This window comes from Mus caroli, chromosome 18, assembly GCF_900094665.2.
Source record: "Mus caroli chromosome 18, CAROLI_EIJ_v1.1, whole genome shotgun sequence".
In the NCBI taxonomy this organism is placed as follows: domain Eukaryota; kingdom Metazoa; phylum Chordata; class Mammalia; order Rodentia; family Muridae; genus Mus; species Mus caroli.
In genome coordinates this window covers 23,031,092-23,056,852 of record NC_034587.1, presented here as the reverse complement: position 1 = coordinate 23,056,852, position 25,761 = coordinate 23,031,092, and the positions used below count along the sequence as shown (strand labels likewise).

Genomic DNA, 25,761 nt, shown 5'->3' with positions numbered 1-25,761 from the left:
AACATTCTACATGATTAAATCATGAAAGAGCACTCTCCCATTCTTTTTCTTCTTTTAGAGCTATTTACTTTTATGTGCATAAGTGTTTTGTTTGCATGTGTGTAAATGAAGTAAGAGTGTGCAGTACCTGTGGAAACCCAAAAGTGCATCAAGCTGCCCTGGAACTGGATTTACAAATAGTCAAAAGCTGTCATGTGAATGTTGGGAACTGAACCTGGGTCCTCTGCAAAAGCAGAACATGCTCTTCACTGCTCAGCCATCTCTCAGGAAAACAGCTCATGATATTTATTTTGTACATGAATACATATGCTGACAAAAGGATTAAGTTACTAGGCTCCATCAAACAAATACATGCAAAGTAAGGTGACTTCCATGTTTAGAGAAAGTGACAAAGGGAAAGCAACCATAGACAGGGACAGAATTTTTTATGCAATTACAGAAGAAACCAAAACAAATACTTTCACAAAAGCATTTTAAAAATCATGTAATCAATTTATTACTAATAATAACAAAATATTAAATTGTACATTGTTTTCTACATTGGTGGTTCATTAATAAGCTATTAGGGTTTTGAATAAAATTCTGAGTAATAGAAATAATAGAAATTATCAGTGGATGTACTAGTATGTGTGGTAATGAGTTTTCTCTTAAAGAAGGGGTGATGAGCGGTAGCCTGGAAAGGAGTTAGAGAGGTGGGGTCAAGTTTAGCCACAAACAGGGACAGTATCTGAGGGAGAAACATTGGATATAAGCAGGCCCCAATACTTCATGTGACCACAGTCATAGAGCAAATATTCAGAGTAATTTTAGAGCAAATTCTCACTAATTTAGAGTTCAGAGAGGGACTGTATTTGGAAAACGTGATATGTAATCACTAAGCAATATTCATAAAGCATTACTACAAATGTCACAAAACAAAAGTCACTTGGGACTCTTACTAAAATGTATGACCTCACTTTTTGTTTCATCTCCTACAAAGAAGATAATCTCAATCTAGAGACTAAGCATCTGTACCTTTCCAACTGGGAGTGGAAAATTCTCAGGTAATCCTGATTTGCAGTTAAGTGTGGGAAACTGTCACTCCACCCCCATCAGTAAGCCTGCCCCATACCACCACTGCTCCGAATGCAGGGATGTTAAGAGCTTCCGTATAATTATTCTATGTTTGGAGCACTCTGCTTTGATGTAGCAGATAATGAATCAAAACACTCCTTTCCATGGTGACCTCTGCTGAACCAGGTATAATCCTATTGACACCACATAGTCAGTGTCTCTTTAGACTTCCTGTTCTAAAGTTATGATTGACAAGAGCAGCCCATCCCAACTACTGTTTTTCTTGTTTGGACTCCAGCTCTTCTTTCCTATAGCCTTCAAATTCCTTTCCCAGAGCTTTCCTGTAGCAGCACTACAAATCTGTACGTGGACAGGAAATCCAAAAGAGATGACCTTTCTGCTGATGCCACTTTCTGTGCCACAGAAAGATCAAGTTGTACCTAGTTCCTCTTTGGATAATGATTCTTGGCTCTCTCTCCCTCGTGTGGAGCAAAAACAGCAGGACAGGAGACATTCCCTATCCCCTTGCCACTCTTCACTGTGTTTCATTCCTTCATAATGTGAGCTTTGGCCTTAGGTAGCAATGGCATAAGCAGCATATGAAAAAACATATCCCATGTTATTGGTCCAATATGCAAAACAGATTTTTCATTTACATCGTTAGGCATAAAGCATGGAAATCTAATACTGCCACAAGTTTTTCACTTGTACCACAATTGCCTTTTGGGAATGCATAAAGGTGTTTTTAATTTGCATCACTTATCCCAAACTATCAAACCTTACAAAGTCACACACAAGGTCTATAGAAAATGTTTATGTTTGCTTTTCAAAGTATTCCAAACTCCATGCAATGCCTCCAACATACAAAAGATAAACTAAAATTCTTTTAGAAAAGTGACAGATGTTTCTGCGAGCATACCACTCAATATATCAGTGAATATGTACTCTTTGAGTCAGTCATGTGTGTTCACAATATAATAATAACTGAAAGAGATGTTGAAGTTGCTCAGCATGTTTGCAAAGAACTTTATAAATCAATCAGGATTTACACTCAAACCCATAGTACTAATTCATGCTGCTTCTCAGAGGAAATCCACTCCTGTACATCCTGGAGTACATCCCTTAACTCCTAGCAACTATTTTCTAGCTCCATACAGGTCCAGCCTTGCCTGTGTACAAATATTTCCCTGATGCTCTGGCCCAAAGTCATTCTCTGTCTGTGTCCATGCCACTAAGAAACACCCTGACTGTCCCTTTATGGCTTCCGCATAATTTTCCATATATCTTCAAATTTCTAGCCAGGCTTGCCTATCTGCATAGTATCTTGTCACAGGGCACAGCACGCTCTCAACCTGTCTCATTCTGCACAGAATTCAAGACAAGAGGAAGAGTACACATGGATGAATCCTTGAGTTTCAATGTACCAAAACATGTTCACATACACCTAAATTCAAAACTATATCTAAAAAAATGAATAATTATTATAATACTATATTTTGGAAATAACATCCTCTCGGAGAATTGTGGAAGTTAAATGGGATAACACATTTAAGATAGATGACAGTGGAGAACACCATAAATAAATACTACCTTATTTCACCCTCTCTTGCCTTCCCATTCATGCTCTACCCGGGGTCTAGGGTTTATCTATTCCTAACGTGATTTAGTCAACATGATCACACCTTGCAATTTTATGATACTTTATAATGTACAAACTACACCAAGACATTTTTCCTCTAAGACATATAGTAAGTAGATGTTGTAGGTTTTGGTTTGTTTTTTGTTTTGTTTTATTGTTTGTTTGTTTGTTTGTTTTGTGGTGAGGAAATAGGACCTAATGGGATTAAGCCCAAGGCCTCATCCAATAATGTCTTGAGTAGAGACAGTACATCTAAAGAGACTGTGAGGTAGAAGAAAAATTGGCAGGATGAGTTATTGCTGTTGACTCTACCCCTACATCCCTTCCTAGGAAAACTTTGCTAGCCCATTTCAGTGCAGCTAATGGCAAGTAATAATGATCTAATGAATGAACTGATATGAAGGTGCAAGAGGCTTGTGATGGTTTCATCCACCTACATCCTATCAGTGTTGATGCTTTAGCAAGGATGCACTATGATCAACACTTGGATGTGGGAACTGAAATGGATTTTATCCCCAACACTAACTTTAACCAACCAGAGATGGACTCCTTTCATCTGAGCTTAGAGAAAGCTCATTATGCCCCATTGTCACTTTCTGACATAGATGTGGAAGTGCTAAGAAAGGCAGGCTTGACACATTGCCCCTCATCCCTCATATGTTCTTTGTATATACATTCTAGGGAATGATCATTCTACCATTTTTCCTACCTTGCCTTGATCCTCCATGAAGGGTTATAATGGGAAATGAGACAGGAATGGAGCCCCTTTGTCTAAGCAGCTCCTGAGTTTTTCACACTGAACATTAAATGAGATACCTCATGCAAAAACCCCCTGAAATTATGAATGTCATTCAAGAGATACACAACTACCCTAGTTTAAGCACCACGGCCAGCAACATTCTCCATGTGGTCTTGAAAATAGAATAACTTACTTGGCCAGAATGAAGAGGGTTTGTTTTTCTGGGGTCACCTTCATCCTTGACTGCCTCTTGCCGCTTCAGGAGATGAGCTAAGCAGGCTGCTGGACAGGCAGCATCTCCTCCTCCTCCTACCAAGCTGGGTATTGGCATCATTATCTGAATATCAGCAATAATAGATAGGAGCAGCAGATACCGATGTTTCATTACCTTTGTGCCTCTGGGGATTGCTGCCCGGATATTTGGATTCACGTGTCTTTCTCTCTGTGAGACTGACTTTCAAAAAAATGTGAATTTTCCTTGATAGGTTAACAACTGATGGCCAGAGGGATGGAGCCCCCTTTGCCCTTTTATTGTCCCATACTTTTTCTTGGACTTTGCTTTCTGTCACTCTTCTGTCCATAGCAATACCAGAATGATACCTTTAGTCATCATTTCACTTGTTCCACCAAAAGTACCCATACTACCCTAGCATATATGGCCCTGTATACTTTTTACTATCTTTCCAAATTATTATCTTCTCTCAATGTCCCCCAGGCTACATGTTGTTCTTCAACAGAACCCAGGCACCTCTAACCCCCTACTGAGCCCCTCAGGTCATCTGCCATTCATATCATTGGCAGCTCCATGTCTTCATCTGCTAAGCCCTAAATTTTCTCAAAGTCTACCACATAGAACACATTCACAAGATACTCTATAGAGCCTTCCCCTTATAGGTCATCATCTCATGCATTGAAATAAACCTCTAATAATAGATAAAATAACATTATAAGTTAGATTCATCCATTGCCCTTAACTTCAGACTCACAGTCTTAATTAATTCTCACAATAACCTACATTTAGACACTATTATTAGTCCAATTTTATAGATGAGGGGACAGAAGACAGAAATAAAAGAATTCACAGACAGTAAGACAGCTGTTAAGCTCTGGAGATATGTGCCCAGTTTCCTTTCCCAGTGTCTTGTATGTACCCCATTCTATGAGGTATAAAGATTGCAATAATAAACTCCCCAAAACATCTCTTCTGTTGACATAAATTATATTATGCTGAATGTGAGAGATACAAACTCTCCTGTCATCAGAAAGAGGCCATTCCTTCCTTCTTCAACTTTATCTCCCTTGCACAGAGAAAGTGCTGATCAACTCTAGATTTAATGAGGCATCTCTGATGCCAGTCTCTTACTGTGTGTGTGCTCAGCATCCCAAACTTACCTTTGCACACCCTGTCTTCTTATATGCTTCACCTGACTTGGTCTTTCAGCAGCCTCTGCCAAATACCATGCTATTTTCTCTCTATCTTCCTTGTTGTGGTATGCTAGTTTTACTATCTGTCCTGAATCACATATGTCCTTCTGAAAGAGTTTCAAACTTTAAAAGTCCACATGGAGAATCTGCCTTCTCAGGGATTCCCTTCCTAATGAGTCCATGCTGGCCCCTCCCTAGGCTGAGTCAGTCACTAATATCAAGCTAACTCTATACTTCCATCACCAACCAATGATTAACAATGCCCCTGTGTGCTCCACTCCATGTTAAGCACAACAAAAATTCAAAACCATATGTACAGTCCATAGCTTTCCAACATCAAATACTTTAAAGACAAACAATACACACACAGGAAGCTAACAAGAATGCCCAGTGAGTGAACTATCATGTTTAGGTAGAAAGTTAAATATCCAGAGAAAAAAGTGAGAAAGGAGCACAGAGGAGGGCAAAAGCACAGTGAATATTGGTGTGCGATAAGAGTAGAATACCTGGAGGAGGCTGGGCTTGGGGCTTAAGTCTATACAGGCCAAATATAAAAGAAAGTACAAGCATTTGTGGAAGACAATAGTACAATCACTTGGTGAGAATACCCACCAGGAATAAATGTGAAACAAATTATGAGATTAAACAAGTCAGAAAGCATCCATGAAAGTCAAAGGTAGTCAAAGGTAATAGGGAATATTCTTCACTTGATGTCTTATTCATCACCGGGGACCACAGAAGCCAAAGATGGTTATGAGACTCAAGAACAACCAAGCTGGCCACTGCTTGCCTTAGTGTTCTGACCACAAGACTTGAGGTTAAGTAGTCCCTGCTGACAACCCTGTGGCTGCTTTTGCTAGGACAGAGATTACGTTTCTACATCTCCTAAAGATGGTAGAACACGAAAGCTTCCGGTGATAGCTGAATCCCAGAATCCTGGTAGAATTTAATGAGACAGTGCTTAGCATAGTTCCTCTCACACAGGAAATTCTCTACATAAATTACCTTTATATGAAACACAGAGATGGTAGTGCTTCTCCCAAAGCAATATGTAGTCTGTGCAATTAAATAACAAAGGAACCCAAACTAAAAGTTCTGTGAAGCAGAAGTGCATTGCTACTGAAATCCATAGCCAGCAACACTCCTGCCTGCCAGCCACAAAGGCGTAACTCCTGCACTATCTAGCCCAGGGCACCATCCATCCTAGATATTTAATAAAGGTTTCTGAGCTGAATGGATTTAAATTGGATCAAATTTAATTGGATCCTTTGTTTAAAATTTAAAAGTCTGCCTCTGAGAGGAGGCTGAACCAAATACTTCTCGGGTGTGGGGATTGTTAATTCCAGCGATCAGACCTGACCTGTCATTCGTTTATATTGATAACTCCCGACAGAATGTCTTTACTGTGCTTCTTTCCTCTGCTACTCAGAGAGTTGATTGAACATGAAATCCACAGCTGTAGTTGAGGTTTTCAAGGAGTCTTTGCCTGAGATTACTTCCATGGGACAGAGACCACACAATACACCCTGCAGAGAAGAAAATCAGCCTTAGGATTTGAGGAGCAATCCACACACCTATGTGAAATTCTAAACCTCACTTCCAATGAGAAGCTCAAATGCATATGTCCCAGGTGACATTAGTAATTATACTGATATGCCATCAAACATCACAAACACAAATTTTCATATGCTTTGACAGTTACATTTGTGCATTTGTATATTGGCATATATAATTCCATGTACATAAACACAAAAATCGTGTTTTTTTCACACAGACATGTGTACTCGCTAAGTCTTTTAAATAGTCCTTACCATTTTATTGAACTCCCTTTTATGAGAAGGAAATTGCTATAAATGTATATAGCATAAACCCCCCAAAAATCCTTTAATATTTTTATTTGATTGTCACAACTCAAGGAAATTCCACCTATTGATGAATCTTAAGAAGCTGCTGATCTTTCTTTTTTTCTAATTTAAAATCAAAGAATAAATCCCATAAATGTGGAGGACTTGCCTGACATTACCCAGCCAGTTAAACGCAGGAGAAAGACTCCAACTTGAGGCTTCCTGGTCACCCCTTTGATGGTCTGCTCCTAACCTGTGGACTTATAGATGTTGCCCAATTTTCATGCAATGCTCCTGGGAGGTTCACTCTCCTCAGATAAGGATGTCATCTTACACCCCTTGTCATGCACTCCCAGTGCACAAGATACTATTGCCCCGTGTTCAGAACTATTTCCACCATGCTTTGTTCTCCGTCCTTGGGACTTGGAGTTGGGAAACCTTGATACCCAGAGTCCCTGACCAGCTGCTTCTGAAAAATGCTTGCTGGAGAGTAGAAAACATAAGGCATGGAGAAGCTGTGTTCCTCCCAGCTTTGCCAACAACCATGGGGAATTGGATGTAACTGCAGGCTCTGCCAATATTGCTGAGGGTTTCACTATCCAGTATGGGAGCCTGTGGGTTCCTGCTGACAGAGGAGGATGGTGACTCAATGACAGCAAAGTCTGCCTGCTGTGCAGCTCAAGCTCTGTCAGCACAAGTGAATACATTTGCAGGCTGCAAATTCACTGTCAATTTCTCCTGCCATCGCTCCAACCTATGTGTGGCCAAGTGCCTATGTTAAATCCACACCCATATGAAATCCCTGGAGTTTTCTCTTTTCATTCCTGAACACTGAATAGTATTTTCCAGAAAACCTTCTCTAATTTAATATAAGTTATATAGATAAAGTTTCTTTAGTGGCTCATGAGTAAAATATCAAAGCATCCTTTTCAGACTAAGGTCTTTTTAAGAAGCTGAAAGGAAGAATCCCTTAATATAGATGAGATGTTTCTTCAAAATAACATTCAAAATAGGATGCTTTGGTCCCTGGTCCTTTTCCCACACCTGGATCAATTAAAATGGAAAATGCCTTCTGTGCCCACAGCACAAATGGCCCAGCAAGGAAACAAATAAGCACCAGTAAAGAGGAGGTAATGATTGTCTGCCACATGTGTACAGACCCTGAGATAGACAAAGAGGAGACAAGGAATTTTTTTTTTCTAGTTCATTCTACAATCACTTGCCAGGTACCACAGAGAACAGCTAGTAGTCCATTTGGAAAGCAGAAGGTCTCAATGGGAAATCAGTAAGCAAGGATAGAAGTGGAATTCTGCTGTTTGTGAATGGGTCTTGAGTGATGTATATATTCCTTGGTGTGATTGCTTGCACTTGAGCGTGTATTTACAAGAGTGGGCACCTGAGGTCAGAGGCCAGAGGTCAGGGTCTGGCATCTTTGATCACTCTCCACCATTGCCTTTTCAGATAGTGTCTCTCACTAAACTTAAAGTTCATTGATTCCACTAGGGCGGATGGCCAATTAGCTTCAGAGATCTGCCTGTCTCTGTTCGCACAGCCCTGTGTAGCCTCTCATTTAGGTTCTGGAGACTCAGACCCTGGTCCTTGTACTTGAGTGGCAGACACTTGACTGACTAAGCCATCTCTCAATTAGGTAGAATTCCAATCTTGTGCCAAAACAGATGGTAAGACTGGGATGAAGCAGAATGTAGAGTCCAGACCAAGTAGTAAACAAGATGTGCAAGGAGCATGTCTCTTTTAGCTTGCACAGCTGCTGTACCCACTTAGGAGGCATCTACTTCCTAAGTCCAGAATCACTTCTATCAACACTGGAGATGCTTCCCAGGTAATACTGCATATCCTAGCAAGATCACAGCTTTGAAATGATGCTTGCCTTGATAATATTGCTTTTTTTTCTTACATTGTTTTGTGTTTAGAGGAAAGAAAATATCAACAACAACAACAACAACAATCCAAACCTTTAAGAAATCTAATTATATGTTTGAGTTATAGACTGGTTTTAAACAACAACAAAAAATTAACAAAAAAGGGGGCTCATTAAGAGTCTTTTGTCTCCAAAACAAGTGTGTTTTCATAAGCCATAGAGCAAGCAAATTCTAATTGCTGGCTTCATTATACAGAAAGTCTAAGTGTAACAATCAGAAGCCTTATTACACATACATAATTGAGTTTCATTGCAACTTATGAAAACATAAACTCTCTTAAACACACTTGCAGAAAATGTCGCATCATCAAATCAACACTTTTATTATACAAAAGTAATTGTGTTTAAAGATACAAAACATATGTTACTTGTACAGAAAAATGAGTTGTGCCATGATTCAGAAGTCGAAAACTTGAATCTGAGAGCAGTATTTTGTTTGTAAATGTGGGGAAGAAAAAGGCAAATTATAAACTTTACTAATGAGAACTAAAGTGGCTCCATTGGAACTCTACTCGAGCAATCTTAAATTCCTAAATTCTTTTCTTTTCTTTCTTCTTTTTTTTTTTTTTGGTTTGCTCATCCTTCAAAATGGGCGTTTCTCCAGAATCTCAGCATTTTCTTTCTCATTTGAATTTTTTCTCATCTGTCTAATGGAGACTTAATAATTCCCATCAACACCTGTAGATTCATTATCCCAGTTTTACACTCACCCCCTTCCTAAAGCTACTGTGACTCTTCCATTTCTGCCTGTGGGCTGAGGGTCTCAATGGATATTCTTGTCCTACCTTCTCTCAATAAAACACACTGATATCTCGTATCCCATCTAAAGCATCCTTCTGTCTTTTCTAGAACCTTCTAGAGCCTTCATTGTAGTACCACGTAGAACTTGCAGAGCTCAATGGCAAAAAAAGAAAAAAAAGGAAAAGAAAACAAAAGAAAAAAAGCAAAGCAAAGCAAAGAAAAAAAAGAAGAGAAAATTTAAGTCACCTGGTATAAAGAACAAATGGGAGTAACAAGAAGAGACCTAGTCTGGCCCTTTATGGTAGAAGAAGGCCTGTATTAGAAAGATGGGTAGGTGTGATCTTTCTGGGAGAGTCTACAGGTTTTTTTCACACATCCAACAACAAATGAAATCCAATCCAAAGAATGAAGCAAATAGAAACTAATCACAAAGATGTAATTTTGTAATCTCCTGGAACTCTAATGTCCACTGTTGCTCTTCTTGATAGAGCATACTTTCTTGCTATTGTTTCCTCCTTTTCATAAAGACATCTGCTTTGGATGTGCTTGTCTGCCATCCAAGTCCACTCCTGAGTACTATCATCTCTCCAACGTGTCTGTCAACCTTCTCATGAGGATTACAAACTCTTTCAGATTGTATCTCATAAAACTCAACATTGAAATATCAGGGTTTCATTAAAGTGCTGACCCCCTGAATTCTCTGCCTTGATTAATAGGATTGATATTTGAAGTTGTTCTTCCATCTGCTTGTTCAAATGTCCTCAGGGCCTCTATAATTTCTCAGGATGAAGATGGAAAGTTTTCTCCAAATTACATAGGCTGAAGACAGAAATTTTTCTGCAGATCACACAATGTTCTTCATGATCTGATCCTTGTCTAATGATAAGCACTTCTTCAGCTTATTTTATTGAAAACCTTTAGTTGGATGCTCCTTGAGACATCCCAGTACATGTTAATTTGTTATTAACCTCGACGAATAACTACCTACTGAGTGTCTGCTTGTGCTAGGCTCTGTGTAAGGTGCCTTGGGCTATGGTTGTGAAGAAAACCTAAAAGATCATCATCTTTGAGCATACAATACACTGCAGGCAGAAAGGCAGAGAAAATAGTAAAACTCTAATGATTTCTACAATATATAATAATAAAGATTTAAAAAGCAAAAGAAAGTAAAGTGGAGGAAACTCTGATGGTTTACAACTTAATAACATTCACATTGAGAATGGAACATTTGGAGACAAAGTGTGGAACAGAGACTGAAAGAAAGGCCATCCAGAGACTGCCCCACTTGGGGGTCCATCTCATATACAGTTATCAAACCCAGACACTATTTTGGATGCCAACAAGTGCTTGTTGGCTGATGTAGTTGTCTCCTGAGAGGTTCTGCCAGTGCCTGACAAAGTGGATGCTTGCAGCCAACCATTGGACTGAGCACAGGATCCTCAATGGAGGAACTAGAGAAAGGAGCTGAAGGGGTTGGCAGCCCCATAAGAGAAACAACAATATGAACCAACTAGTACCCCTAGAGTTCCCAGAGACTAAACAAGCAACCAAAGAGCACACATGGAGGTACCCATGGCTCCTGCTGCATAGTTAGCAGAGGATGGCCTTTTAGACATCAATGGGAGGAGAGGCCCTTGGTCCTGTGAAGGCTCAATGACCCAGTGTAGGGGAATGCCAGGACAGTGAAGCAGGAGTAGGTGGATTGTTGAGCAGGGGGATTGGGGATAGGCTAGGAGGTTTTTGGAGGGGAAAACAGGAAAGGGGATAATATTTGAAATGTAAATAAAGAAAATATCTAAGAAAAAAGAATAAATCATATTGTGCTTTGTACCATTGAGAGAGAGAGAGAGAGAGAGAGAGAGAGAGAGAGAGAGAGAATGGAATATTTGATCAAAGACTTGAAACAGTTGGAGGGAGCCTCTTAGACCTCTCCAAAATGACGAAAATAAAAGATAATGCAAATCCCCTTAACAAGGAGTGGAACTCAAAGACATCTAGATGTTACTGAAGCAACATGGAATTAGTAACCAGGGGACATCAGAGACAACTATAAAAAATTAAAGAAAAATTAAAATAAGAACTTGAAGTATTGAAAGTTTGGCATCACTTTGAATGAACTGGAGAACACTTGTAGAGAGGAACCTGCTCTAAGTTACAGATTTTAGAATGTGTACTTTGGCCTCTGTCCACTGGAATAAAGCAGACCATATATAAGAAATGTCATAAACAAGGACACAAAAGACTACTCCAGTGATACAGGCAAGAGACCATGGGACAAAGTAGCAATATATGAACAAAATATGTGAGGTATGTGTATGAAAATGCCATGATGAAACCCAAAATGTATACTGTCAACAAGGAGTAAAGACTCAGGAGATGGAGCAGATAATGAGGGAATGGCCAACCAATAACCATCCCAACTTGAAGCCCTTCCCATGGACAAGCACCAATCCCCAACACTATTGATTATGCTTTATTATTCTTGCAGACAGGAGCAAATTGTCCTATGAGAAGCTCCACCCAGCAGCTGACTCAGAAAGATGCAGACACCCACAGCCAAATAGTGGATGTGACTTGGGGAGTCTTATGGAAGTATAGGAGGAAGGATTGAGGCCCTGAATGGGATAAGAACTCCACAGAAAGACCAACAGTGTCAACTAACCTGGCCCCTTGGACTTTTAGAGCCAAACCACCAACCAAATCATATACACGGGGTGGAACTAAACCTCCCACACATATGTAGTAGATGTGAAGCTTGGCCTTCATAAGGGTCCTTAACAATTGGACTGGGGACTATCCCAAAAGCTGATACCTGTGTGTGAGATATGTTCTTCTATCTGGGCTGCCTTGTCTGGCCTCAGTGGGAGAGGAAGTGCCTAACCTCCCTGAGAATTGAAGTGACAGGGTGGGGATATACCCAGGGGTCTCCACCTGCTCAGAAGAGAAGGGGAGATGGAGAAAGGATCATGGGATAGGGTGAACAGGAGGGGTTCAATGAGAGTGATATAATATGAATAAGTAAAAAAAATTAAAATAAAGAAAATGCTGTAATGAAACTCATTATATTCTATAAATCTTTTGTGCTGATAAACTAAATAATTTCAAAAGGTGGGAAATAAAGAAAAAGGGTTATAGCAAGAAAGTTTATAAGAAGGGTCCAAACACCAGTACATGGTATTTCAAGGGTCTAGAATATTCTGCCCAGTTATATATGTTCTTTTCTACTCCAATCTTCAAAATATCCTCTTGGAAGTCTAAATCTTACATTCTTGAGTGAATTCTGAGATTCTTTTAATATTTCTCTAGAGAACTTCTATATATTGCAGCCATTTCATGTTTAGAGCGCTTAACATCTCTATATCAAAATCGTGGCTCTTATTGTCTGTTTTCCTTCCAGAATGTGGGGACCACCAAGCTAATATGCTCTACACTTCTTTGCATGTTTAAAATTGTGGTTTTATAGTTGCTGGATAAAAGTCATGGTTGAATGAGTGACAGTTGTATTCAGAATAGGATAGACTGTTTCCATACAGATATCACATTTATCCCAGTAACATGGAGTTGAGGTAAGGGTCACTCAAAAGTAATCATTAACACAAGATCCATGCTAACTGAAGATAGATATCAAGACAAGTAGAAAAATCCTACCAACTTTCCTCTGCCAGAAAGTTACGAAAAGTCATCACAATCAAAACACTAGAAAAGGGTGACATTGGCTCTGAACTCTTTTTATTCATACAACTCGTCAAGGAGTGATCCCTCAGACCCAGTAATAATAAATGGCCAAAAAACATGCATGATACACCCTGGATAAAAGAGATTGGTAGTAATTTATTAAAATAAATAAGCTCACAGTTTTGGAGAAGGAAAATAAGACTGCTTACGTAGGGGTACAGAGGACCTGTATTCAGAAACAAGCTAAATAAGAAGGAGCTGTAGGAAATACAATTTTTATCATCATAAACAAGGAGTGATAATCTGTAGTTTCTACAGATAGATATTACTGGTTGGCTTGAGTAATGTCATGGGTTGGCCCCCAGGTGAAAAACAGGTAGAGAGTAGTAAGTATTGCTAATAAAGGAACCAGCTTGTTACCATCATTCCTACTAAACCCAGCTAGAACATATTCCACATACAGGCAACAGCTTTGGGGATAGCCCCCATTCCAGTTGTCCTGGATCCACAAGTAGACCAAGGTGCACATCTGCTACATATGTGGAGGAAGGCCTAGATCCAGCCCATGTATGTTCTTTGGTTGGTGGTTCAGAGTCAGAAAGCCCCAGCGGTCCATATTCCTATGGTCACAATCAATGAAGGCAGGAGAATTCATGATTAGCCCTTTAGGATTCTGCAAAACCTACAGTTGTTAGAGGAGAATTTTAATAATATTTAAAATTAATTTCAGGACTTGAATTACATCGCTGAATTTCAGATCTGAGACTAGAGGAAGAATGGGAAATAAGACAACCAAATAATAATAGTTTGTGCTCTAGGTGCAGAATACAGACGATAACTGAAGACAGTCTGGTATAATATATGATCATTTGGACCATGGTTCCAAATGTATGTTGACTGAGGGCAATTCTATATTCCTGAGGAAGATGGCAGATAGAGTTCTTGCCTTCATTTGTGATTTCCTGGAAATACTAAGCAAAGCTGAGCTAGCAGTAAGTAGGATAATTGTGAGGATGCTGCTGAATGGCTGACACAGTTCCACCTGGAGAGAACCCATTATACATCTTAATAACATGTTTAGTATAATATTCTTAGAACAGTAGAAACTGCCTCCACCAGGGTAGCCATAATATTGTTTCTTCCCCCATCTCCTGTATAATGAACAGTAAATTCTCCTAACTTCTTGGGTGCCCCGAAACAAGCCAATTCTATCTTCTCACCTCTGCCTTTAATTTTTCAACTTTCCTTTGGCAAGTTCTTTCTTCTTTCAAAAAAGCATCAATCCTCATGGTGATGAATTTGGTAATTCTTATACAGTTGTGAGAAAATAAATCACTGGGTACAAAGTAAATGCCAATACTGTGTTGAGGTGACATGAAGAGACACATAAGAAAAACTCTGCTTTTCAGAGGACTACACACCTGAGAAGCTGAGCACATTCTTAAGTCAGCCATAGTAATCAAGTTTGAAAAAAGTAGTAAAGCATGAATAATAATGAGAAGATAATATCCTAAAGTAGTATTTGTAATGTAACTTGGGAGAGACCAATAGAATCTATGATTTTGCCTGTAATTCTTCCTTATATATGAAATAAAAAAAAAAAAACAGCAGTCTTCTACTTTCCTATAACTAGTGCTTAACATCATTTCTTGGATTGCCAGTTGTTCGGCTGAACAATTAGCTGACATAGAGATGTTTGCTGGCCCCTTTGGAATCTTTCAAATATGCCTGTTTCTGCTCTATCATATCAGTAAATTTCAAATTAACTCATCTTAAAGGGTCTTATCACCCTTGGGAAATTTAGTATTACTAACTTAATATCTTACTTTCTCATGCTGAGAGGTGGGTATTATTGCTATCATAATTAAGACCATATTAATTAGATTTTTTTCAATCACCTGGATTTCATCAGTCTGCATCACTAGTGGTTGGGGAGCTATGTTATAGGACATGAAAGACAGGGCAAAAGTCTTCCTGACTCAAGCACATAGCTGGGCTCCTGCAGTGGCTCACATTGGCCAGCACACCAGTCTAGTCAGATAATATAACTCTTCCCCATGCAGCATTTCGTTTGGGAATTTGAAAGTCTCTGGTATAGATGGAACAAAAGCAGTCAGTAAGTGTGGTTTGATTTGTAAATCTTTTCAAGAGCATTTCCTGTGCAGCAGATGTTTTGGACACCATGGAGCTATTAACACTTCCCAAGTTTAGACTCCTTCTTTAAGTACTTGTAGCATATCTGCAACAACTTGGTCAAGTAGTACATATCTGCGAAACAAGAACACATAGCTAAATGACTATTATAAGGCATTGGAAAAGAAGAGTTCAGATCCAGACTAGACTGTGCCAATAAGACAAGCTATGACCTTCTATACTGCTTAACGGTGCACCTCAACTCTGTTACCCTGTAACGTCCCTTAGAATCTCTTAGCATTAGAAGTTGTCCAGAGAAATCCTTAATGACATCAGAGAAGAAAAAGTAAGAATCTGACACTGACACACTGCCTGATAGACACACACCGTCTTGGTTCCTGACACTGTTTTAATCCTAGACCCAGAGGAATTGAGATGAGTCTCTTACAGAAAAGAATTGTCAAAAAAACAAAAAACAAAAACAAAAATAAAAATAAAAACAAACAAACAAACAAAAAACCAGTGAGCTGTGGAATAGATATGGGAGCACCAAAAGGAAAGATATAGAGATGGTCTCCAAATATAAGAGATTAGGAAAGATTAGATTACATTACAGTAGTTAGTGAAACCAGGAAATGAGTCTACTATTAATCTGCTATGAGTGATTTTGATCAGAAATAACCCTTTCTGTGTGATGGCTGTCAATGACTTTTAGAACAATAACCATCAGAACTTTATAAATGCTGATTTATGGGTAAAACTGACACAATCACAGACACACTTGATTTCCTATGAGTCTACTCCCTCTTTGCCCATTCCTGCTGAAGAGGAGAAGGCACTTTCTGGAAGAGCAGCAAAGCATTGAACCCTGGATATTTGTCTCATGTCTCAGACTTGTTTTAAATCCCATAGTCTTTTCGCAGATGTAGCAGTCCTGCTCATGCTCGAGGGTCTCTTGTGATTCAGGTCACAAATAATCTCTAAGAGGGAACTAAGGGTCGTTCTTTTTCATTGCCCATGGGTTACCAATCCTGTTGTGTTGTTTTTGTTTTTTTTTTTTTCAGGGATAGATTCATACCAGGTACAGAAAAAAAATATTCTGTGAGCACATCCTCTACCTGTTATACCTGAGATGGTATACTGGCTTCTTTCTCTATGTTGGGTTTTCCAATAAGCATTTATCTACTAACTTCATAGGAGAGGAAAAGGAGATCCCATGAGACTGAATAGCTATCGAAAGACTCCAGATAGGGAACATTATACTAGAATTCAAACCCAATGAATGGAATTAGTACTAGCACCAGCACTCAATGCACAAAGTTTCTGCTGCTCACTATGCTGACAATGCTCCTAAGCAAACCTGAGAAGGGATGTTTTCATTTATCTTTGTATTGTCCCTGCTTGCAATGCTGACTGGCTCCCAGAACTTTTTCTTTATAGCACACACAAGCGTGCATGCACGCGCACGCGCGCACACACACACACACACACACACACACACACACATTCACATATGCACACATGCATTCACTCACACATGCTTATTCTATGCTAACTTATCCATAATCATATGAGCCCCTTAGAAGCCCATAGGGAGGTATGATCCCTAAGCAAGCCAAGCCTATGATGCTAATTCATAAATGCATGTTAATCAAGATCTCAAATGATCCTCAGACAATGCCTACTGACACAATGAAGATGGCTAAATTATAGTCAACCATAACTGCTCCTAGAGGTATCCATAACACTCACAAGTCCATGTCATGCAGCTAAATCTAGAAGGAAAACGCTGAATCAGAAGCTATGAACACATCAATATATATAAAGCATCAAAATGTCTGCCAGAGGAGGTGGTATCACTGGTGTCACATCCCAGACACCTGGTAGTCCCTTTAACTTGTACCCATGATACTATAGCTTTCCCAAAAGAAGGATGCTAGCTCATCAGGATGGCCTTAAATAATTCAGGGCAGTCTCTGAACCACAGTCCAGTTCCACTTCATAAAGAGACACAGCTTAAATGCTGGGAACAAAAAAGAGACTCATGCCAAAAAGCATGTTGTGAATATTAGGGATAACGGGGATGCCATTAAGCCAGCACAGAGGGGCTATATTAAAGAGCTAGTGCAAACATGTTCAGGCAGCATTAAGCCTTTGTTGACAATGGCACCAGCTTGCTGAAAATCTACTTTCTGCTACACTGAGACTTGGAATGCACAAAATATATCAGCTTACTCTCACATGAGATCCATGACCACCTCTGTAATGTGGGCTGGAGGCATCAGTTCACAATGCTGACTTAGGACCAATATTAGAGTCAGCATTAGGCATAGTTGCTGTTATCATCACACAAAGTTGTCTACTCAGTAACTGTGCATGACAGAACATTTGGAGCAAATACAGAGGCCAACATATCAAGTATACAAAATTTAGAAGTGCATATTATACAGAAATCTATATCTCTCAGCTCTGCTTGCCACCTGTCTATTAAATCTTGCCCCAGCTCTCCTGAACACATAAAGAGTTTTATCCTACCATTGTCTTAAACATTTCCATTCCATGGCTATGCATGCCTTGAGCCTTGGCAACCAAGAGCCAGATATAGGTTAGTTATTTGTAAACTAAATCAATCCATCTAAGTGTCCATGAGTACAGACAAAAAGCTTCATCACAATGAAAATGCACACATATCTTAAGGTACTTTCACTATAAAGTAAATTCTAAAGTGTCTCAGAGATCATCAAAACCCATAAGAACATATAATGAAAATGCAACCATAGTAAGGCTTTGAGTTTTAATCCAGCTAGAAGTGGGCACTGGAGAGCTCTGTTTTCAAAGTCTGTTTCAGAGACTTTGTAAAACATGAGAGCATTATGTATGCTTACAATTTCCCTTTTAAGTTCACCAGGAAAGACCTAGAGCGATAAACACTTTCAACAAAGAGCTGGGTACAAAATTAATTCACAAAAATCACCAGCCCTCTTATATATAAATGACAAATAATCTATAAAAGAAATCTGGGAAACAACATCTTTTAAAATGGCCTCAAATAGCTGGAGAGATGGCTCAGCAGTTAAGAGCACTGAATGCTCTTCCAGAGGTCCTGAGTTCAATTCCCAGGAGCCACATGGTGACTCACAACCATCTGTAATGGGATCCAATGGCCTCTTTTGGTGTGTCTAAAGATAGATAAAGGGCACTCCTATACATAAAATAAATAAATCTTTTTAAAAAATAGCTTCAAATAATATAAAATATCTTAGGATACCTCTAACTAAGCTAGTAAAAGACCTGCATGATAAAATCTACAAGTCATTGAAGAAAGAAATTGAAGAAGTATCAAAAGATAGAAAGATATCCCATGCTCCTGGATTGGTAGAATTGATATAGTTAAAATGTGTATTCTATAAATAGCAATCTACAGATCCAATGCAATTTTCCTCAAAATTTCAACATAATTATTCTCAGATCTTGAATGGACAATTTTCACCTTCATGTGGAAACAGAGAGAGAGAGAGAGAGAGAGAGAGAGAGAGAGAGAGAGAGAGAGAGAGAGAGAGAAGAGAGAAGAGAGAGAGAGAGAGAGAGAGAGAGAGAGAGAGAGAGAGAGCGCTAGAGGTGTCCTCATTCCTGTTTTCAAGTTGTACTACAAAGCTATAGTAATACAAAACACAAGACATTGGAATAAAAACAAACACATTGGTCAATGGAATTAAACTGAAAACATGGATATAAATTCAAATTGCAGTGGACATCTGATTTTTGATAAAGAAGCCAGAAATAAACATTGAAAGAACAGACAGAATCTTCAGCAAATGGTACTGGTCAAACTGGATGGCTGTTTGTAAAAAAGAAACTAAAAGAGATCCAAACTTATCCTGTACAAAACTGAACTTTAAATGGATCAAAGACTTCAAGATAAAATCAGATACACTGAATCTGGTAGAAGAGAAAGTATGGAATAGCCTTAAAACCATTGGCACAGGAAAAGATTTTCTGAATAGAATGCCATTACCACAGGCACTAAAATCAACAATTAATAAATGAGACCACATGAAACTGAGAATATTCTGCATAGCAAAGAACACTGTCATTTGGATGAATCAGCTTCCTCCCAAAGGAAAAAAAAGATTCTTACCAACACAACATCTAATAGAGCACTAATATCCAAATTATATGCAGAACAATATTAACTAGATATCAAGATTTTTAAATTGTTATACCATCTAAATAGGCAATTCTCAATAGAGGAAACTCAAATGGTTGAGAAACAAAGAAATGTTCAACATCCTTAGCTGTAACGGAAATGCAAGAGTATTTTGAGATTTCATCTTATACATGCAAGAATAATTACGATCAACAAAACAAGTGGCATCTCATGTAGGTCAGGAAGTAGGAGAGGAAGGGGGACACTCATACTTTATTGATGAAAGTACAAACTCATAGAGTCACTATGAAAACCATTGTGGCAGTTCCTCATAAAGACGGGAATTAATCTAGCTCAAGATCCAGCTATGCCACTCTTGGACATATACCCAAAGAACACTTTATCCCAGCAAAGGGGCGCTTACTCAACCATGTCCATTGATGCTCTGTCCATAATATGAAGAAATTGGAAATAACCTAGATACCCCTCAACACCTCAAGTTGTGGTGTATCTAATCAATGGAGTATTTCACAGCCATTAAAAAAAAAATGACATCATGAAATCTGCAGGCAGGTATGGAGAACTAGAAAAAATCATTTTGGGTGTGTCATCCTCTACCCAAAACAATAAATATGGTATTTGTTTGTTTATATGTAGGGGTTAGCTCTGAAGGCAATCATACCCAAGATACACAATCTATAGGACCTAGAGTGTAGGTATACAACAAGATACTATAGGGAACAGCTGGGTGTTGTTAAAATTGGGAAATACAATAGAAAACTATGGCAAGATGGGGCAAGTGAAAAGAGAGCACCAAGTGGAGACAGGGAGGAGAGAGAGGATTGTGGAAGAAAATAAATGGAGAAATAAATAAAATTAAGGGGCTTTTGAGGGGTAGTATGGAAACCCAATACAGGAGAAACTTCCCAAAATACGTACATATATGAATGTCTTCCAAATTAAATAGCCAAATATTGTGACAGAGAGAGTCCCAAATCAAATATCTCTTGTCACCAAACAAAGCTTACAGTACAGAAATTGGATTATATCTAATTGAATTGTTGGTCAAAGGGGTCCCCAGGAATATCTAAACATCCCAGGCTGTTGCCAAGACTGTATGTTTCTCTACACAAACTGACCGCAAGACTTCATTACTGAACACTTACATAACTTGCTAAAGTTGGAAATATCAAGTCAATACCTACACAGAACCGTATTGGAAAAAATTATTACTTTTTGGCTCACAGTTCAGGAGGTTTCTCTGTTGGACCTGTTGATACTGAGCCTGTGGTGAGGCCGAGCAGCAATGGTAGTGGAATATTTGGCAGATAACCACCTCTTGGTGGACAGGAAGTAGAGAGCCATATAAGAGCTTGAAGGCAAAGGCACACTGGAGTGACCTACTTCCAGCTAGACCTTACCTTTTAACTTTGCATCGTTTCACAAGCTGTGAATCAAGACTTTAATACACATGCCTGTTCAAATGCTTGAAATTTTCCTACTGTGATCTGAACACATGGACAGCCAGAATATATGCTTAGAAGACATAGACTAAGCAACATTTAAGGCAGTCAGCAAAGACAAGGGATTTCATAAGCAAGACAGCAGGATGACTCAGTGCCTTAACACTAGCTGCAGAAATTATTTTATAATCCTATTGAACCTACTGAAACTTATTTATGTTGAATATGTAATTGACACATTTTCTTTGGGACCACTGAGGAATTAGCTATCACATAAATTATATTGTATGTTCACCTTACTCATAGAATGCAGGAGGCCAGGAAAATGCTTTAGAGACCTATGCCCACAATTTTGCCAAGACTAAAACAGCTCCCTGCACTCTGGTATCACACACACAACTGGGGGTGGTGCTAGCCTCCTGTCAAAATTTAATTTAATCACACAAGTGTTCTCATGCACTCAAGGGGAGGGACAAGTGTGGATTCCCAAGGCAGATGAGGGATGTTAGGAGCACTGCCCATCCTCTGACAGCTCTCAGAGAACACTGCAGGAAGCAGCCACACCCTACTCAAATCAGACTTGGGCATTCTAAACTTATCATAAAACTGGTTAGGCTTCTGTTTCTTTGCCAGAGAACTGGCTTCTCAGAAATCATGTGACCAGTGGTTTGCTAATCTAGCTGTACACTTGCAAGGCCCTCACATTGCCCTCTCTCCTTGCAACACCTCTTCCCTGGTCCTTTTTCTTCCCCTTCCCCCAGACTCAAGCCATATAAACTAGCCCTGCTATTTTAATAAATGAGCTGTCCCAGGCACAGCCTCCCTTATCTCCATCACAGTCTCCTGAATGGGTTCTACCCACCTTACTCACTGCTGCCTGATTCCTAGCTTCTTTCAATCCTGAGATTGCAGGTGCACAACAGCTGATGGGGGTGAGAGGGGAGCCCACAGACAAGGATACCCATGTGATCACCTCCAAATTCACAGGTTGTGAAAGGCAACAAGGAAGGAAACTGATGAGAGCCACTTGCCCCTTTCTCTAGACTAGCTCTGTCCTAAAAATCATAGGCACAGACCTCCTTCCCCAGGTTTCTCTGGGAAATGGTTCCACTTCCCTCCTTTTTTTTAATACACTTTTTCAAAGTGCCCAGTTTGGGCTACAAGTCCACAAGGTTGCTCTCACTGTAAGCTGGCAAAGACATGTGTTTGACATATTGATGGATTGTCTTCAAGAAACCTGTTATTTGGATGACATATTGAGAAGTCCTGTATGCCAAGTGTTTTGCTTTTGGTTTTGGTTTGGTTTCCAGTCAGTAGGCCCTGACTTTTCTCAAAGGAATAGCAAATAAGTTCTTCTTAAAAATATACTTCTGGTAAATTTAGCCCTCTTACAGGTGATGCTTGAAGTTAATAAACCAGAATGCCACCTGCAGCATTTGGAGGGCATAGATGGTCTAACACCACAACGATCTGTGGTGTTACAACACTCACCAGCTCACATCAGTGCATGAGTTTCCAGATGGTGCATTGTTACTCTCTGTACAGTGTCAGGTAGATGAAAGAGGGCTGTTGGGTTGTGGCTGATATGAAAATCCAGCCCTTAGCCCTGGCCCTTGTTAACCATCCTTTAGCTCCCAGGCTTGTGTGTGTGTGTGTGTGTGTGTGTGTGTTAAGCCTAATGAACCAGCTTTTAAATTTTCCTAGCTGATGCAGTCTATACAGCAGAGATGCCTCTCCTCTTAGCTCAAGGCCTTTCGGCTCTACTTATTGAGTTGAATAATTTGGTTTAATAAATCAAGGGAATTTGCAGTGAGTTTTGGATTCTTTTGTTAGAGAAGATGTATGTGTTATGGCTACTATTTGGTCAGATGTTTAATTAAATTAATGAACTGGTATCTTTGCTGGTGAGGATTCCAGACACCTACACACCTCCCTTTTTAGCCTCTAGGCTTTGCCATGTATGTCTAGCACAAATAAATGTTGAAGAAAAAGCTGAGACTTTTCTACTGTTCTCCCTTCCAAAGGAACAAGGCCTAGTGAGTTCATCAGCTTCTGCTTCTGACATTGACTTTGCCTGCCCCACCCACATGAGACATTCATCTGAACCCTTACCACAGTGCATTGACTCACTGCTCCTCCTCCTTACACTTGCTTTGATTGACTCCTTCCCACGGGGGATACTACATGAGGACAGCTTAACTATGGAGCTCGGTATAGGGAACTTTTCAACAAGGACTTACAAAACCTAAGAGATGAATTTGTAAATGCAGTCACTCCATCATCATCCATCAGAAAATCTCAAAGTATAAGAAGCTGTGAAATCTCAAGTGTCTATACAAACTGGCATGTGGTTTGCATATAGTATGATCATCCTACATAAATCATCACTCCACAGCCTGGAACATCTAATACAATGTAAATGCTACACAAATGGTAGTTTGGATTGCATTGTTTAGGAACTAATGAGAAGGGAAAACAGTCTGTGCATGCCTTTCTTTCATGGGCAGGTTCCTTCAGTGCATGTGCACTACTGTCCTAGCTAGGTATTCTATTGCTGTGATGAAACACCTTGAAAAATAGCAATGGGAAGGGAAGAGTGGTTTTGGCTTACATTTCTGTATCACAATCTAATGTGGAAGGCGGTCAGGGCAGGAACTCAAACAGTGTAGGAACTTGGAGGCAGAAGATGGTGCTGGCTCAGTCTGCTGTCTTCTAACACTCAAGATCACCAGTCCAGAGGTGGCACCACCCACGGTGTGCTGAGCCATCCATAGGAAACAGTAATTAAGGAAAGGATTTATTGGCTTACTTAAATCCAATATTACAAGTATTTTCTCAATTAAGTTTCCCTTCTCTTTAAAGACTCTAGCTTATGTCAACCTGACATAAAGCTAGCTAGCACAAATGTATTTCCCAAATATTTTGAGCTGAGGTTGACTGAATCTATGCATGAAAAATGTGTGGGTACATAAGGCTGATCATATAAGAAAATATAATAAGACATAAAAGGATATCAGTCAATTAGTAGATAGATATATGCATAGTGTATAAAAATTAACATAAAACATACAAATGTTATATGATATATAAAATAGAGATGTTATAATATATAAATACATACATAATATTAAAGTACAGGACAGGAATGGCCTCTGTGTAGGTACAAGATCGCAGGAGTCACAAGATCTCCCTTTACCAGTTTACAAGTTATGCCCAATAAAAACAGTGGGACCATGTTGCTGACCTGACATCTTCCCTGCTAGCTCTGGCCGACTTGTTGGGGTCTATTCTCCTGATTTCTGTGGCTGAAACTGGATTCTGACGTTCTGCATAAAGCTAATGAGGCTGTAATCAAGGTCTTTGTCCCTCATCCACATTTGCGTGGGGTAAGTGCTGCAGATTGCATCAGTTTCTCAGTGTGTTCTGAAAGAGCCTTGTCCCTCCACCCCCAAGAAACAAAAGGGAAGCACACACAAAAAACAAACAAACAAAAAAAAAACCTTAAGAATCTGGGACTCTCTGATATCCTAAAACCTCCTTAGTTTGTTTTGCAAAATACATTGGACTCAAACCAAGGATGAGGCTTGTAAACAGAAGGAGGCCAGCTATGCTTGACTAGTCATGGAGGATCAGCTGAATGATGAATGAACACTGGGCACAGCTCCACAGACAAGCATGCATCCCAAAACTTACCTCCAGCATCAGCCTTCATAAGCCATTGGGGTGTCCTTCAAGAAGAAATAGCTGAGTACAACACAGTACAGACACAAGAATGAATGCTTTGGAGTTCAGATGCACTGCTGTAGAAACATCTGTGTCCTGTCCAAAACACACTCATGGTTTTACATTATTTCAATAGCACCACTTGGATTTTCCTAAGTGTTACTAAGAGAAGCATCAAATTCATGTGAAATGCAGAGGAAACAAAGGGAGCATGTTATTCTAGGTCTTTCCTGCCATAAACCCAGTTCTTCTTAGACCTTTTCCTGGAGATACTCCTATGGAACCTGTATGAATCAACTTCCTATTACTATAATTAACATGCCTAAGGTAGCTAACTTTACGTAGAGAGGCTTATTTAGCTCTTGATTTGGGGAATTCAAATGCACAATGTCTTTATCAATTCAGTTCAGTTGAAAGCCTTCAAGCTATAGCCACATCATGACAAAGGAACATGTGTGAGAGAGAGCTTAGTGCCCAGCAGCAAATCAGTAGGGAAAACTGAATTTCAACAAGTCCTTCTGAGGACACACACAGTGACACAATGTTTTCCCAGAAGGCCTCACTTTACAAACTTTCCACCATCTCCCAACAGCACCACACTTGAAACCAGGCTTACAATCACAATGAACCCCTGGAATACCCAAACCACTAAAGCACATTCGAGCCACAGCAGACTCTCTTCAGAGATATGTCACTGTTTGCTAGATTAGCTGGAAAGTAAAGTTCTCTCCCCTATAAAAAAGCTGTAACTCTGAGTAGTCAGTCTGTGATTCACAGAGGGAGTGGAAATTCTTGGATGATTCTAAATACAAAGGGAAAGAATGGCGATTGAAGCCAGTTCCTTGTGATAGGAAGATAAACATTTAAAATCACTGTCAACTATTCTGCTTCCCAAGAAACTTACTCACCACTGTGGTGTCCAGTCCCAGTATCTGTAAAGTAGTTCTATCTATCTGCCTTTGGAACATTTGGCAGGATAGTCCCTCTGCCCTTCAGTTGTAGTCAGCTGAGATATTGGCCAGTCCTGGAAATGAAATGCACAGTGTGTGAGCATCTGAACACTAGTGCAAGGTCCAGATATATTCTCTGCTCTATAGTGTTTGAAAGCTAGAATCTAGACTTGGGATGACTGCTTTGAACAGTAACTCTTCTCCCATCAATGACTCATGAGGTCTTAGAATCCTTCCACACATCAATGCCTACAAATTTGAAGGTTTTTTTTTTAAATGGTGTCCTACAT

General features: G+C 39.5%; 1 long non-coding RNA gene across 3 annotated transcripts in view; it reads right to left on the bottom strand.

Annotated features, from left to right (window-relative positions):
- The window catches only part of LOC115029845, a 112,462-nt gene extending 86,927 nt beyond the window's left edge, over positions 1 to 25,535 (bottom strand). For all 3 annotated transcript variants that reach the window (XR_003835403.1, XR_003835401.1, XR_003835402.1), the window contains exons 1-3: positions 25,430 to 25,535; positions 24,492 to 24,542; positions 23,410 to 23,557 (exon numbers count right to left, since the gene is read on the bottom strand). This is a non-coding gene — a long non-coding RNA (uncharacterized LOC115029845). The remainder of the gene's footprint in view (positions 1 to 23,409; positions 23,558 to 24,491; positions 24,543 to 25,429) is intronic.
- Between the last annotated feature and the right edge of the window lie 226 nt (positions 25,536 to 25,761).